The sequence below is a fragment of the Dreissena polymorpha genome, chromosome 3 (genome assembly GCF_020536995.1).
Source record: "Dreissena polymorpha isolate Duluth1 chromosome 3, UMN_Dpol_1.0, whole genome shotgun sequence".
Lineage (NCBI taxonomy): Eukaryota > Metazoa > Mollusca > Bivalvia > Myida > Dreissenidae > Dreissena > Dreissena polymorpha.
The window spans coordinates 96,319,542-96,336,906 of NC_068357.1; the positions used below are offsets into that span (position 1 = coordinate 96,319,542).

General features: G+C 35.9%; 1 long non-coding RNA gene across 1 annotated transcript; it reads right to left on the reverse strand.

Moving 5' to 3' along the window:
* Window positions 1-3,272: 3,272 nt before the first annotated feature.
* LOC127875428 (uncharacterized) lies at window positions 3,273-11,018 on the reverse strand. Its single transcript, XR_008047410.1, has 4 exons — window positions 10,991-11,018; window positions 10,070-10,177; window positions 8,774-8,900; window positions 3,273-6,063 (listed from the first exon to the last, which is right to left on the reverse strand). It is a non-coding gene; the product is annotated as an uncharacterized LOC127875428 (long non-coding RNA).
* Between the last annotated feature and the right edge of the window lie 6,347 nt (window positions 11,019-17,365).

The window sequence follows — 17,365 nt, forward strand, 5'->3', positions numbered from 1 at the left end:
CCATGCTCGTGTATAAGTAATGCCGTATCAAGCCAGTACTATACTAGCGAGTCATATACCGGGTATACCCTACTACCCAATGGTCGTATATAAGTAATGCCGTATCAAGCCAGACCTATATTAACGAGTCATATACCGGGTATATCCTACTACCCCATGCTCGTATATTAGTAATGCCGTATCAAGCCAGTACTATACTAGCGAGTCATGGCGGGTATATACTACTACCCCATGCTCGTATGTAAGTAATGCCGTATCAACCCAGGACTATACTAGCGAGTCATATACCTGGTATATCCTACTACCCCATGCCTTTATATAAGTAATGCCGTATCAAGCCAGTGCTATACTAGCGAGTTATATACCGGGTATATCCTACTACCCCATGCTGGTATATAAGTAATGCCGTATCAAACCGGTACTATACTAGCGAGTTATATAGCGGGTATATCCTACTACCCCATGCTCGTATATAAGTAATGCCGTATCAAGCAAGTACTATACTAGCGAGTTATATACCGGGTATATCCTACTACCCCATGGTCGTATATAAGTAATGCCGTATCAAACCGGTACTTGCTAGAGAGTCATAGCGGGTATATCCTACTACCCAATGCTCGTATATAAGTAATGCCGTATCAAGCCGGTACTTTACCAACGAGTCATATACCGGGTATATCCTACTACCCCATGCTCGTATATAAGTAATGCCGTATCAAGCCAGTACTATACTAGCGAGTTATATACCGGGTATATCCTACTACCCATGCTCGTATATAAGTAATGCCGTATCAAGCCAGTACTATACTAGCGAGTCATGTACCGGATATATCCTACTACCCCATGCTCGTATATAAGTAATGCCGTACCAAGCCAGTACTATACTAGCGAGTTATATAGCGGGTATATCCTACTACCCCATGCTCCTATATAAGTAATGCCGTATCAAGCCAGTACTATACTAGCGAGCTATATACCGGATATATCCTACTACCCAATGCTCGTATCAAGCCTGAACTATACTAGCGAGTTATATAGCGGTATATACTACTACCCCATGGTCGTATATAAGTAATGCCGTATCAAGCCTGTACTATACTAGCGAGTTATATAGCGGTATATACTACTACCCCATGCTGGTATAAGTAATACCGTATTAGTTACACTGTTTGTAACTGATGGTGTATGAGAGAGAAGCTCGAAAAGGGAACTGAGGGTGTATATCCTATACAAAATCAGTTGCTAACTGTGTATCTATCATATCTCAACCGATTACTCGGGGTGTATGGAAATTTCTCAGGGTGTATGGAAAATACACAATGGGCACATAGCCACTCAAAGCAAATCGCATCAGGTCATTTTTGTAGGAGGCGAGTTATACCTTACTACCCTATGCTCGTATAAGTAATGCCGTATCACATCAGTTGTATTTTTGACGTCATTCAGTTATATACAGGATAGTCATATAGCGGGTATTTCCTATAACCCCCAAGTACGTACTGTTAATGCTATATCAAACCTGTTATATTCCTAATTTCACAAAGCGGGTATAACCGACTATCCCAGGCTCAAGTTTGCCAAGCGGTATCTACCCATATTCTATATGTCATTATGCGGGGATACTTGATTATCGTATGTTCGTATTTAAGTGATGCTGTAGCACATTAGTTCAACACTCACAAGTCATACCAAGGGTATAGAGGGTTAGGGCAACTAAACCTTATTATATTGTTCACTGCTCGCCTGCATGGTCTGTTCTTCTAAAAGCCATGTAAGAAACACAATCATTCTGCTGTGTGCATATTTTGATCAAATTAATGAATGCTAGTTCGGTTGTTCGGCGTAGCTTTCTTACCAAGCTTTTCACATTAAATAACCTTTATCAACAAACAATTAAATGATGGGGAAATTTCACGCCTGTAGACCCGAATGAATGAATCAGAATATTTTAATTATTGATTTCAGAGAAATCACCCACAGCATTGGCCAAATCACTGCGGAAATCCGGACTTCTTCATGCACGTTTTTGACCAAACAACAATCACTGCGAAATAGCGCAGGCCGTGTTTGAGTTACGCCGGCCGCATACGCATTAATACCTATTTTCGCAAGACGCGACTATAAGTGTGATTTGGTTGTGTTGAAAGAACACTTTGCATGTGTGAACTATTTACATCTCATTGCGATGGCGATATAATAAATTCATAATAAGCCTTGTGCGGCCACATATGATCACATGTAGTATATTTTAATATAAGGACAAAATTGTTCGGTTTGAATATACGTGCACTTAATAAGAAACACATCATGCGGTGGATATGCGACAATTAAACCTTTATTTTCTATTTAAATATTTATAAACGTAAATATACGACTTGCTTTAACGAAACAAGCGTTAATGTGTTACTGATCGGAACATGCGGCAGCAATGAATGGACACTCCTCGTGTAAGTAATCATCATAGTCTAGGGACCCTTCAGATTTTGCATCGTAAAAAGTGTGACCCAGTAATATTGCTTAAAATGGTTGAGCTAACTTAATTTTCATCTTTTCTCGTGCTCTCTAATTACCCACATATTTAGGTCTGGTTGATAGTACTTTTACTTCCCACAGAGCAATTCGCTTCAAATTACTAATAACAACAATACACATTTTTAGCTTTATTTCAAATGTGAACATATTTATTTAACGCAGACGTGTACATAATTTTAACACAGAACAAGGGCTGTTTGTAAAACATGCATGCCCCCCATATGGGCTGTCAGTTGTAGTGGCAGCCATTGTGAATACGTTTTTGTCACTGTGAACTTGACTTTTGACCTAGTGACCTGAAAATCAATAGGGGTTATCTGCCAGTCATGATCAATGTACTTGAGAAGTTTCATTATCACAGACCTAAGTATTCTTGAGCTATCAACAGGAAACCATTAAACTGTTTTGAGTCACTATGACCTTAATCTTTGACCTTGGTTTCAATCACCAACATATGATAAAATAGTTCTCAGTAACAAAAGGCACATAAATGCAAGAAAAAAATCACTTTAATGTTAAAATAAATATATATAGTTATTCAATAAACAATGTATATTTTGTCATAAAGTACCGGTCCTGGATTTTACTCAACATCATTTAAGAGCATCAACATCCGCTGAGACAGGTAAACATGTTGTTGAATACACAGCTGCATCATGATGTAATGAAGACCACCTTGTCCACACATACGACCCAGAATCATCAGCCCAAACATCTTGATCCACATGGTGGGTGGGAAATGTTTGTAAGTTCCTAAAGAAAAAAACATGTTAATGATTTATCATTTCAAGTATAAAAGGCAAGCCTTAAAATTCTCAGAAAGCTTTAACTTCTGAAGGTTAATATCATCCTGGCTGTGCAGATCTTGGTAATATACCCATTTAAAAAAACATTCCTTAAAGCCACACACCTTGAAATGAAATATCTGGCATAGTAAATTTGGACATAAATAAGAAACATATTTTATCTTTGCCAATTAGAATATATCTGGTGGTTGCAAGGTAGAAATCCGTCTTTTTTGTGCTTTAAAACTTAAAAATAATTGTGTTTCTTGAATTGAACATGTACGTATACAAATCATACATTCAGTTTTAAAATATAAAAAAATAAATTACTTGCTAACTAGGCTATAGATTTAATGACAATTTTGCACACTTTCAAATTGCATCTATATGTACTGATTAACATGTATTTCATTTCAAGGTGAGTGGCTTTTAATGTAATAAACAAGAGTGCCAAACTGTCACAAGATACACCCGTTTGAAGGTTTTGGACACCATGCTAAACGCTGGAAATGCACTAAGTGACCTAGTTTTCGACCCGGCATGACCTATATCTGAACTTGACTTAGATATCATTAAGACACAACTTCTGCCCAAATTTGGTGAAGATCGGATGAAAACTCTTTCAATTAAAGAGCTTACACCATGCTAAATCCTTGAAATGCACCCTGTGAACTAGTTTGTGACCCAGCATGACCCATATTTGAACTTGAACTAGATATTGTCTAGATACAACTTCTGACCACATTTGTTGAAGATCAGATGAAAACTACTTCAATAAGAGAGTGGACACCGTGCTAAATGCTTGAAATGCACTAAGTGACCTCGTGACCTAGTTTTTGACCTGGCGTGACCCATATTTGAACTTGACCTAGATAACATTTTGACACAATTTCTGACCAAATTTGGTGAAGATCGGATGATAACTACTTCAATTAGAGAGCGGACACCATGCTTAATCCTTGAAATGTACTAAGTGAACCCCTGACCTTGTTTTTGACCCGGCATGACCCATAATTGAACTTGACCTAGATATTGTCTAGATAAAACTTCTGACCAAAGTTTGTGAAGATTGGATGAAAACTACTTCAATAAGAGAGCAGACACCATGCGAAATGCATGAAATGCTCTTAGTGACCTCGCGACCTAGTTTTTGACCCGGCATGACCCATATTTGAACTTGACCTAGATATCATTTACACACAACTTATGACCAAATTTGGTAAAGATCAAATGAAAACTACTCCAATTAGAGAGCCACCAATGCTAAATCCTTCAAATGCACTAAGTGACCCCGTGACCTAGTTTTTGACCTGGCATGACCCATATTCGAACTTGACCTAGATATTGTCTAGATACAACTTCTGACCAAGTTTGGTGAAGATCGGATGAAAACTATTTGAATTAGAGAACGGACACTGTTATGGACGCCGCCGCCCGCCAAGGGTGAAACTATAATACGTCCCGTTTTTAAAAACCGGCGTTTACAAATAAGTAATATCCCTCACAGGGTTCAGGTCACACAATAAACTTATAGACAATAGGCAATACTTAATTTATTCGCTTCAAAATGATTCTCTTGACAGATAACTAATGTTCAATCAAATTTTCATTTAAGATCTTGACACTTCATTTGGTTACAAATTTGAAATATACTAAAATTTGCCTTCATAATGGAAACTTCTATTTCCAAGCATGCCTTCCACTTCCTTGAGCTGACTTTGTTGAGTTCATGATTAGCAGATGCAATCTGTAAGATTTACTTATAAATAACTCTAAAATAAGTGATTGTTACCCAAAAAATAAAAAAATAAAAAATTCTTTTGTCTAATTACACACTTTCACATACATAAATGTGACACACGCATAAAGGCCCATAACCATCCAATCAAAATATTCAGAAATAGAGGTGCTCATTATACTAACAGTAATGACTAAGTTTGTATACATGTATGTTTTTTTCAACAATGTTTTGCAAAATATTCTCATGCAAACCAGGGTTTCCAATTTAATAAGCCACATGTACATTGCATGTAACAGGGGTAAGACAATGCTAACAAGAGATGTGGTTGTCAGAAACACAATGCCCCCTAATGCGCCACTTTGATTAATTTTTTTTACCTTTGACCTTGAAGGATTACCTTGATCTTTCACCACTCAAAATGTGCAGCTCCATGAGATACACATGCATGCCAAATATCAAGTTGCTACGTTCAATATTGCAAAAGTTATGAAGAAGGTTAAAGTTTTGGTTAAAGTTTTGGAACACACACACACACACGGACACATACAATGACAGACAGGCCAAAAACAATATACCCCTGATCTTTCGATCCGGGGGCATAAAAATAATCCTGGTTGTGTTTTTCAAGCAATCTAGCTAAACAAACAGGTTTAATTAAAATAGAAAGATTAACTAAAATGAACATACCAGTTATATAGGGCTATAACTATCATATTGAGTATGTCAACACAAAATCGTGTCATTAGTTGCTAAAAGATACAGAAAGCATTATATGGGAAAGTGCATGTGTTGACCTCCTTTTTTGTTACTTTATTTGTACATAAAATGCTTGTCAAGCATACACAAGTAAGTGATTGAAAGTCATACCATTGGTGAGCCTATCAGCTTAATTTTACTCTCTTTTCCAGTCTCTGGTTGCTTGATATGGCGACTGCAGAAGTGGCTCAGCAAAGCGTCATCGTTGGAGCAAACAACCCTGCATTCTGGACACCGATTGTGCGCCTCCTTTAAATATAAAACTTTGTGAAACATAAAAATATATTCAACATTTATTTTTCATCATTTTAACCAATAAATACCTACTAAACAAGAACTTTGAGATTAACTTAGATAAGAAAACATGTATATTATTTTCAATTAAATTGTTACACAAGAGCTGTCTCCATAGGATGACGTATGCCCCCAATAAATGCTTTGATAGAAATTATGAGCATTTTTCGAAATCAAAATACATTTTTCAAACCCTAAACGCGGACTCTAAGGTCAAGGTCATGGGGTAAAAATTTGTGTGCGCATGGAAAGGCCTTGTCCATATACACATGCATATCAAATATGAATGTTACATCTGAAGCGACAAAAGAAGTTATGAGCATTTTTCGAAACCTAAACAAAAAGTGTGACGGACAGACGGACGGACAGACAGACATCAGACAAACAGACGGAAGGACAGTGCGATCACTATATGCCCTCCTTCGGCGGCATAAAAAAAGTTAATCCAGAAATGCAAAATAAGTCCCAAACTAGAGAGCGGACACCATATTTAATCCTTGAAATGCACTAAGTGACCCCGTGACCTAGTTTTTGACCCGGCATGACCCATATTCGAACATGACCTAGATATTGTCTTGATACAACTTCTGACCAAGTTTGGTAAAGATCAGATGAAAACTACTTCAATTAGAGAGCAGACACCATGCTTAATCCTTGAAATGCACTAAGTGACCCCATGGTCTAGTTTTTGACCCTGCATGGCCCATATTCGAGCTTAACCTAGATATCGCCTAGATACAACTTCTGACCAAGTTTGGTAAAGATCGGATGAAAACTATTTGAATTAGAGAGCGGACAAGAAAAGTGTGACAGACAAACAGACAGTGCGAAAAATATATACACACTTTTCTTCGAAAGGGGGCATAAAAAATGTGGAGTAAAATATATACAAATGTGTTCTTTGTCTTTGCAGACTGACTTACCTATCAAAATAGTTACATAAACAAAATATGTATAATTATATTGTTAATATTATGCGCATAAATAAAACATTTGCTATTTCATCTAAAATTAATTGTAGACAGAAAATAATGAAACAAGAAACCGTTTGAGACGGGTGATGCTCCACAAAGTTTTTTTTGTCACAATATTGCAGTATATATTCAGATAAAGGAAATGTCTTGAGGGGCATAACTTTGGACAAAATAATACGATGGATGGTTTAGCAACTTAAAAATTTCAAAGGGCCATAACTCTGTAAATAAATCATCTAACCAAAACCCACTAATAACATGTGCATCTTCTCAAGGTAGTTAAGCTTCCCATAAAGCTTCATTGTATTCCAGTCAGTAGTTGGGGAGATATAGCCCGGACAAGAATTGCACTATATGTACAGTTTATAGAAAATTTCAAAGGGCCATAACTCTGTGAAAAATCATCCGACCATAACCGGCTGATAATATGCACATTTCCTGTTGGTAGTGAAGCTTCCCATAAAGTTTCATTGAATTCCCAGGATAAATTGCTGAGAAATAGCTCGGACATGAATTCCACTATATGTACAATGGAAAATTTCAAAGGGCCATTACTCTGTGGAAAATCATCCGACCATAACCGGCTGATAATATGCACATCTCCTGTTGGTAGTGAAGCTTCCCATAAACTTTCATTGAATTCCCGTAATAATAAGTTGCTGAGAAATAGCTCGGACAAGAATTGCACTATATGTACAATGGAAAATTTCAAAGGGCCATAACTCTGTGAAAAATCATCCGACCAGAACCGGTTGATAATATGCACATCTCCTCTTGGTAGTGGCGCTTCCCATAAAGTTTCATTAAATTCCGGTTATTAGTTGCTGAGAAATAGCCCGGACAAGAATTGCACTATATTTACAGTTAATGGTAAATTTCAAAGGGCCATAACTCTTTAAAAAATCATCCGACCAGAACTGGCTGATAATATGCACATCTCCTCTTGGTAGTGAAGCTTCCCATAAAGTTTCATTGAATTCCGGTCATTAGTTGCTGAGAAATAGCCCGGACAAGAATTGCACTATATCATATGTACAGTTAATGGAAAATTTCAAAGGGCCATAAATCTGTGAAAAATCATCCGACCAGAACCCGCTGATAATATGCACATCTCCTCTTGGTAGTGAAGCTTCCCATAAAGTTTAATTGAATTCCGGTCATTAGTGGCTGAGTAATAGCCCGGACAAGAATTGCACTATTTGTACAGTTAATGGAAAATTTCAAAGGGCCATAACTTTGTGAAAAATCATCCGACCAAAACCGGCTGATAATATGCACATCTTCTCTTGGTAGTGAAGCTTCCCATAAAGTTTAATTGAATTCATGTCATAAGTTCCTGAGAAATAGCTCGGACAAGAATTGCACTATATGTACAATGGAAAATTTCAAATGGCCATAACAAAAATTATTCACGGACTGACAGACGGACTGACGAAGCGGCGACTACATGCTCCCCCCTAAATTTTAGGGGGGAGCATAAAATGTCAAATTAACATGGATAATAGAAAATATTGTGAAATGCTTTATTTATAAATTAGAAACTGGATAACACTTTTAAAATGATTGCAAGTTTCCATGACTCATTGAGGAATAAACCATGTAAAAATGTTAGTTTTGCAAATTTATATAGTTATGGGAAACAACTACATTAAATTTAAATATCAAAGCTTTTTTTATAATTGTATATGTACCGGTAAAACACCGCTTCATTCGTAAGAATGTCATTTGAGCCTAGATGAAGATACAGCTGTTGAACATCCATCTTCCGCAAGTCTCTCAACAATGCATGGCGAAAACGATCACAAGAAAATTTGGCACCTTTGAAAACAGAGTTAGCGAATGTCTGTGTAAATAAATCACAAATTAGATGAATGAATACACAAGGAAAATGCATGCTTTGCCTCAAGATTAAAATGAAAAGTTTGCAAATACAATTCCCTACAATCTGTAAAATATTCCACACGCTTAAATAAAATATATAACCATGCAAATTAGTTAGAAAACGCAATCATTGCACATCAGCATAATAAGTTTAACTTTATATAGATGACAAATACTGTAATCATACGAAGCTTAGGACTTGACATTTGAACTGTTTAAGTATAAAGAAATGAAATAATTACATCATTTATAGAAACTACGAGTATCACGTTAAAATGGTGGCGTTTCGTGTTTTCTCAAAAATGTTTACAAAAACAGTAAACATTTAAACGACTGTTGATATCAACATAATCCATTTTAGTTCATTACGTTACAATGTTGCAAAACATATTAAAAGCTGTTAAAAAAAGACTCGTATACATTTGTATCATGTGTGCCAGATGGCCCTTATTCACAACAGCGTAAACATAACAAAACACCATGTACGACCTAGACGTCTTGAATATTTGACACACGTCGGCACAAAGTGCTCGGAAAATTTTTCCTGCTATTTGTTGCATGATCATTCCCCGAATTGTCTTGAACATTCAACGCGCGTCAGCACAACGTGCTGCTGCATGAGGAAATTTTCGCGACATTTATTCATTTGCATTCATTTTTAATTTAATAAACAGATACTCGTTTTTATGTACATCTTGTTAGGAAGAAAACAATAAAAAAATTACACAGGTGTAGTCTTATTGAAGAAATGTGGGATCAATATTTATTCGTCTTTGTTATAAAATACTACGGCATGTAAGTGGAAAATGTGTACCCAAAGACTCAACAACGGCAAGAACAGTTAGTTTTAATATGACGTCATTGCGCAAATGGGTTATGATCTGAATATAACTTCTGGAAATAATCATTACTTTCAGTTTGGAAATGCGATGTCAATGACGCTTTTATAACTGACATATGGATACCGTTTAAACGGTAAGCTTTTGTTTATTTCATTAATCATTTCGTTTTAAGGTTTAGAAAAATGTGTACATGTGATACCATTAATAGAAACAAACCTGAAACTGTAATAACTGTTCTATACCATTTTCATTACATATTCTCACCAGAGATTGGCAGGCATTTGACAGCTATATCGTCAGGAAGAATATCCTTAATCCGATGAGCATTGGAGTCCCCAGCAATACGGTTCACTTTTCTCCTGTCTTGGGCACCTGAAAAAATAAAAGGAAAATGCTTCCTGACACAACGCTGCATCCTGTTCAAAAGAGCCTGCGTAATAAATCTACTTATTTATTATGAAAAGACAAGTCTTAACAATCCAAATACTACCTTAACAATACTATTGCAAGAAGACTAATTAGGACGACTAAACTTGTCTTATGTGTGTCTAACTACACAAAAAGAATATAAACAAAACAGATCAATCACGCTTTAATAAAAATAAAGGTCACACAAGTTAAAAAGCACTAGTTTTCAAGAATAAATAAGTGTCAAAATTGCAATACACTGGTCAGTGTTCAGTGCAAATATCACTATGAACATGTCAAGTGTCAATTATTGAACTAGTGTGTAACACACTGTATGTGTTCAAATGCGCGAAGCAACTGTTTTTTTATAATTAGTATTAAAGTGTCACTCAAAATTGCAATCCACTGGTAAGTGTTCAATCAATGCACAGTCACTATAAACACATCAAAAGCGTCAATAATTGCACTAGTGTAAAACACACTGTAAGTGTCCAAATGCGCGAAGCACGTGTTTTAATAGATCACAAAATGGGTAATAAAACACACACAGTTGAACTTAAGGTGAAAAGTAAACACAAATCCTTCGTTCACTCACACCGAGTTACTAGGACTAGGTCGCGAAAATGAATGCCACTTTGAATTATACACTTTACAACGTCGAAATACACCAAATCACAATTAAAAGATAGCTATTGCAAGTTCAAAAACAAAACTGAAATATATAAGCGCCGAAATGACTTCTTGATCTCAAAACAATGTCACAAACGTATACAATACCGGATCTCAACCGTTTGAAAGCTCGTGGGCAATCAGAAGGGGAGATGTTGTTGTTGTTTTTTATCGAGTGCACCGGGATTGTCTCCCATATGGCCATCGCCCCCAGAAAGACGTGTTAGTTGGTTACGGGGGATAGTGCAAGATACAGGAGACACCCCGTTCCAGAGGTGACCCTGGGTCTTTTAGTGCCCGGTATAGCACCTAGTACACTGCACCTCGGTTTAACGTCTCATGCGAAAGACGAGCAGAAGGGGAGATTATTCAAACGATGTTTTTTATTGTTTCTCCATTCGGTACCCCTCGCACGTTATTTGATTACGCTTTCTTCATATATGGTCATATTACACTCATTCATAACGTTTATTTATAGATGTTTGTGTTGTGACATATATGGTTATGATTACCATATAAGGTAAAGACGGCCAGGGACCAGAGTCGCTCTGCCAATCTCTGGTGAGAATATGTAATGAAAATGGTGTAGAACAGTTATTACAGTTTCAGGTTTGTTTCTATTAATGGTATCACATGTACGCATTTTTCTAAACGTTAAAACGAAATGATTAATGAAATCAACAAAAGGTTACCGTTTAAACGGTATCCATATGTCAGTTATAAAAGCGTCATTGACATCGCATTTCCAAACTGAAAGTAATAATTATTTCCAGAAGTTATATTCAGATCATAACCCATTTGCGCAATGACGTCATATTAAAACCAACTGATCTTGCCATTGTCGAATCATTGGGTACAAGTTTTCTACTTACATGCCGTAGTATTTTATAACAAAGACGAATTAATATTGTTCCCACATTTCTTCAATAAGACTACACCTGTGTAAATTTTTTATTGTTTTCTACCTAACAAGATGTACATAAAAACGAGTATCTGTTTATTAAATTAAAAATGAATGCAGATGAATAAATGTCGGGAAAATTTTCTCATGCAGGTTGTGCTGACGCACGTCCAATGTTCAAGACAATTCGGGGCATGATCATGCAGCAAATAGCTGGAAAATTTTCCCGAGCACTTTGTGCCGACGTGTGTCAAATATTCAAGACGTCTAGGTCGTACATGGCGTTTTGTTATGTTTACGCTGTTGTGAATAAGGGCCATCTGGCACACATGATACAAATGTATACGAGTCTTTTTTTAACAGCTTTTAATAAGTTATGCAATATTGTAACGTAATGAACTAAAATGGATTATGCTGATATCAACAGTCGTTTAAATGTTTACTGTTTTTGTAAACATTTTTGAGAAAACACGAAACGCCACCATTTAAACGTGATACTCATAGTTTCTATAAATGATGTAATTATTTCATTTCTTTATACTTAAACAGTTCAAATTTCAAGTCCTAAGCTTCGTATGATTACAATATTGGTCATCAATTTAAAGTTAAACGTATTATGCTGATGTGCAATGATTGCGTTTTCTAACCAATTTGCATGGTTATATATTTTATTTAAGCGTGTGGAATATTTTACAGATTGTAGGGAATTGTACTTGCAAACTTTTCATTTTAATCCCGAGGCAAAGCATGCATTTTCCTTGTGTATTCATTCATAGTATATTTGTGATTTATTTACACAGACATTCGCTAACTCTGTTTTCAGAGGTGCCAAATTTTCTTGCAATCGTTTATGCCATGCATTGTTGAGAGACTTGCGGAGGAAGATGGATGTTCAACAGCTGTATCTTCATCTAGGCTCAAATGACATTCTTACGAATGAAGTGGTGTTTTACCGGTACATAAACAATTATATAAAAAAAAGCTTTGATATTTAAATTTAATGTAGTTGTTTCCAATAACTATATAAATTTCAAAACTAACATCTTTCATGGTTTATTCCTCAATGAGTCATGGAAACTTGCAATCATTGCAGAAAAGTGATCTAGTTTCTAATTTATAAATAAAGCATTTCACAATATTTTCTATTATCCATGTTAATTTGACATTTTATGCTCCCCCCTAAAATTGGGGGGGGGGAGGAGCATATAGTCGCCGCTTCGTCAGTCCGTCTGTCCGTCCGTGCACAATTTTTGTCCGGGCTATTTCTCAGCAACTAATGACTGGAATTCAATGAAACTTTATGGGAAGCTTCACTACCAAGAGGAGATGTGAATATTATCAGCGGGTTCTGGTGTGATGATTTTTCACAGAGTTATGGCCCTTTGAAATTTTCTATGAACTGTACATATAGTGCAATTCTTGTCAGGGCTATTTCTCAGCAATTAATGACCGGAATTCAATGAAACTTTATGGGAAGATTCACTACCAAGAGGAGATGTGCATATTATCAGCGGCTTCTGGTCGGATGATTTTTCACAGAGTTATGGCCCTTTGAAATTTTCCATTAACTGCTCATATAGTGCAATTCTTGTCAGGGCTATTTCTCATCAATTAATGACTGGAATTCAATGACACTTTATAGGAAGCTTCACTACCAAGAGGAGATGTGTATATTATCAGCGGGTTCTTGTCGGATGATTTTTCACAGAGTTATGGCCCTTTGAAATTTTCCATTGTACATATAGTGCAATTCTTGTCCGAGCAATTTCTCAGCAACTTATTACGGGAATTCAATGAAACTTTATGGGAAGCTTCACTACCAACAGCAGATGTGCATATTATCAGCCAGTTCTCGTCGGATGATTTTCCACAGAGTTATGGCCCTTTGAAATTTTCCATTGTACATATAGTGCAATTCTTGTCCGAGCTATTTCTCAGCAACTTATTACGGGATTCAATGAAACTTTATGAGAAGCTTCACTACCAACAGGTGATGAGCATATTATAAGCCGGTTATGGTCGGATGATTTTTCACAGAGTTATGGCCCTTTGAAATTTTTTATAAACTGTACGTATAGTGCAATTCTTATCCGGGCTATTTCTCCCAAACTACTGACTGGAATACAATGAAGCTTTATGGGAAGCTTAACTACCTTGAGGAGATGCGAATGTTATTAGTGGATTCTGGTTAGATGATTTATTTACAGAGTTATGGCCCTTTGAAATTTTTAAGTTGCTTAACCATCCATCGTATTATTTTGTCCAAAGTAATGCCCCTCAAGACCTTTCCTTTTATCTGAATATATAGTGCAATATTGTGACAAAACCGTCTCAAACGGTTTCTTGTTTCATTATTTGCTGTCTACAATTAATTTGACATGAAATAGAAAATGTTTTATTTATGCGCATAATATTAACAATATAATTATACATATTTGTTTATGTAACTATTTTGATAGGTAAGTCAGTCTGCAAAGAAAAAGAACACATTTGTATACTTTACTCCACATTTTTTATGCCCCCTTTGGAAGAAAAGTGGGTATATAGTTTTTTTTCGCACTGTCTGTCCGTCTGTCACACTTTTCTTGTCCGCTCTCTAATTCAAATAGTTTTCATCGATCTTTACCAAACTTGGTCAGAAGTTGTATCTAAACAATATCTAGGTCAAGCTCGAATATGGGCCATGCCGGGTCAAAAACTAGACCATGGGGTCACTTAGTGCATTTCAAGGATCAAGCATGGTGTCCGCTCTCTAATTGAAGTAGTTTTCATCTGAGCTTAACTAAACTTGGTCAGAAGTCAGAATAAATCTCTTATTAAAATACATTGTAATTAATTTATTCCTCATTGTAGTCATTAAATTTGAATTGTTAAATGACGATGGGAATAATTTATTCTTACAATCATTAATAACATATAAATTACATACATGAGGAAGCATTCTAGAAACGCCCGTGCGCTTGAAAGTGCCCTTTTGACAAAATACTGCGCGTCCAAAGTGCCCTTTTGACAAAAAATCCCCCTGCCCTTTTCAAATCCTAGCTGCAGCACTGCAATTCCCCTACGCCCCAACCCAGAATCCCCCCCCCCCCAAAAAAAAAATTATTTTTTTCCTTTTTTTATTTTTGAAAGATCGTCAGATCGTCTAATACATGACCACACCCCACGTTATACCCCCCTCTCAACCCCCCTACCCCCCCCCCCCAAATTATTATTTTTTTTCCTTTTTTAATTTTTGAAAGATCATCTAATAAGTTATTGAATATGAAAAATTTCCTGTCAAAACAGTATCCAGATTAAGTTTGCAAATCCAGATTATTTGCAAACTTATTTTTTTTTATTTATTGAACAATTGTTATGAAATTTTGCATATTTGTAGGGGGCATTGAGTACATACATATAATTGAAAAAAAAAGAGTAAAAATGTTTTTGGAAAGTAGAGTTATTTGATGATAAAGTTGCCATCCCCCGTTGGATCCCAACGGAGTTTTGGCTCCCCCGTTAAGAATTGCAATTCTCCAACGGGAGTTTTTTCCAGACGGGAGAATTTTACCTTTATTTTACAAAAAATGTAATTTAAATATTATGCTTTGTTTTCTGTTTCAATGTTTACAAATACACATGTTTAAGTTATAATTGTAAGAAATATGTACTTTAATAAGAAAATAAAGTGTTTGTAGATTTTCTTTCTCCGTGGGATTTTGACGGGGGATCCCGTCCATCTCCCATATCCATTAAACTCCAACGGGGTTTTCACGGAAGACCCCGTCAATCCCCCATTTAAATTAAACTCCAATGGGAGTTTGACGGGGGATCCCCGTTTAACTCCAATTTATAAAGAACTCCAATGGGAGTTTGACCAGAGAAGGGAGGGGGGGATCAGACTTCAATAAACAGGTTATACCCATTGCAATATATTCCATTGTATAAAGAGTAAAAGACGCCAAACTTTATTAAATAATTGATGTTTTCTTTTTAAGGTTTCAAAATCAATTTATAATTTTTTAATTTTCTTAACTCGGTACGTTACGTTGAATAAAATGTCTTTTTGAAAGAGATTAGACCCACATATTGCTATTTCTGGAAAGATGAATTTAAAACGTTCCATAATTTTGAAAGACTGTATAAATAATATAGTGACTTATCTCGAAAATATATAACATTTACCTTTTGATAATCCAAACGTTGCTTTTATCCATTTCTGTGATGATAAATACAATCCAGAAAGACAATAACATTGGAAGCATAATTATTGTCATTCGGAATTGTATTTCTTTTGCTGTTTATTCCCGTGTAACAGTTTTGGAGGTTTTTTTCCTATTAATTTAGCTTGCAAACATTTTCGGTGCAATGTCGTACCTTAGTGTACCGGTTACATTCCACAAGTTGTTTTTTTTTACACAAAATGCCTGAATAGGGCAGTGTGTTAGGTTCATTTATTTGTTATTGTAGTTGTTTGTTTTTTATCTTTAACAACACCGTGCACTGGTAGCGTTATTAGCAGAGACATGCGGGAGTCTTCTTGAAACATACTGTACTGGCTAGTTTCAATTATGGGACACACCACTACTCCAATAGAATCGATGATGTTTAAATACATTTGAGTTATATTTGCAGTTTCAGTTATTAACTGTTTTGTTTTCTGATAAGGATATGATATCCCAGACGTTAGTTCCTGTGCTGTCTTTTTCCCTCTAAACAAACAGACATATAACACCAAGGACTTATATCACTTTTCATTATTGTGTATAAAATACAAAATACCACACACAACTGAAATATTTGATATAACCCATATAAGCAGTATGATTTCCTTTCTAAATGTAATAAAAACTTAATTTTCAATCATGAACTAGTAGTTTCAGGAAAACAGGAAACCAAGAAAAAATGTGAAACCAACAAAGGCATAGAATTGTGAAATATGCAAGCCAGAGTTCTCGACTTATGATTGTTGAACGCTGCACTTCTATACACCACAACCTACCTTTGTTCGAAGTTTGAAGTAAATGGGTCTTATTGTAATTACGTTATGACCCGGACAATAAAAAAGTGAGATAAATAAAGTAATGAAGGGGCTATAGCTATAGTTCTTGTGCACTGAACTTCTAATCAGTGAGATCTATCCATATATGCATATATGAAGTTTCATGTGAATAGGTGATATAGTTAAAGACTAAAACTCCGGACAAAGTACTGGAAGCTGCCTGACCCCAGGCATGACATAATTAATCCCTTAATATGGACTCCATTGGTCATTGTCAACTCCGGTACTACTTACGTGTACCCCGGGTACTCTTAAGTATACTTACATGTACCCCGGGTACGGTAAATATACTAAATCGTACCCGGTCGATATTAGACTGTACTCGAGTTGTATTCCCGCCTAAAATCCTATGTCGTAAAACGCGCTTCCGATTATCTTAAACAAACTCTATTTAAAAAAAAACTGCCTCAACATGCTTTGTGAGTATGAGTTTCGATAATATAGAGGCCATTTTACAGAAAATTGACATAAATGTGAATATATTTAATTAAAAACAATATGTGTTTGTGAAACACAATGTCCCCCTATATGACGTTTG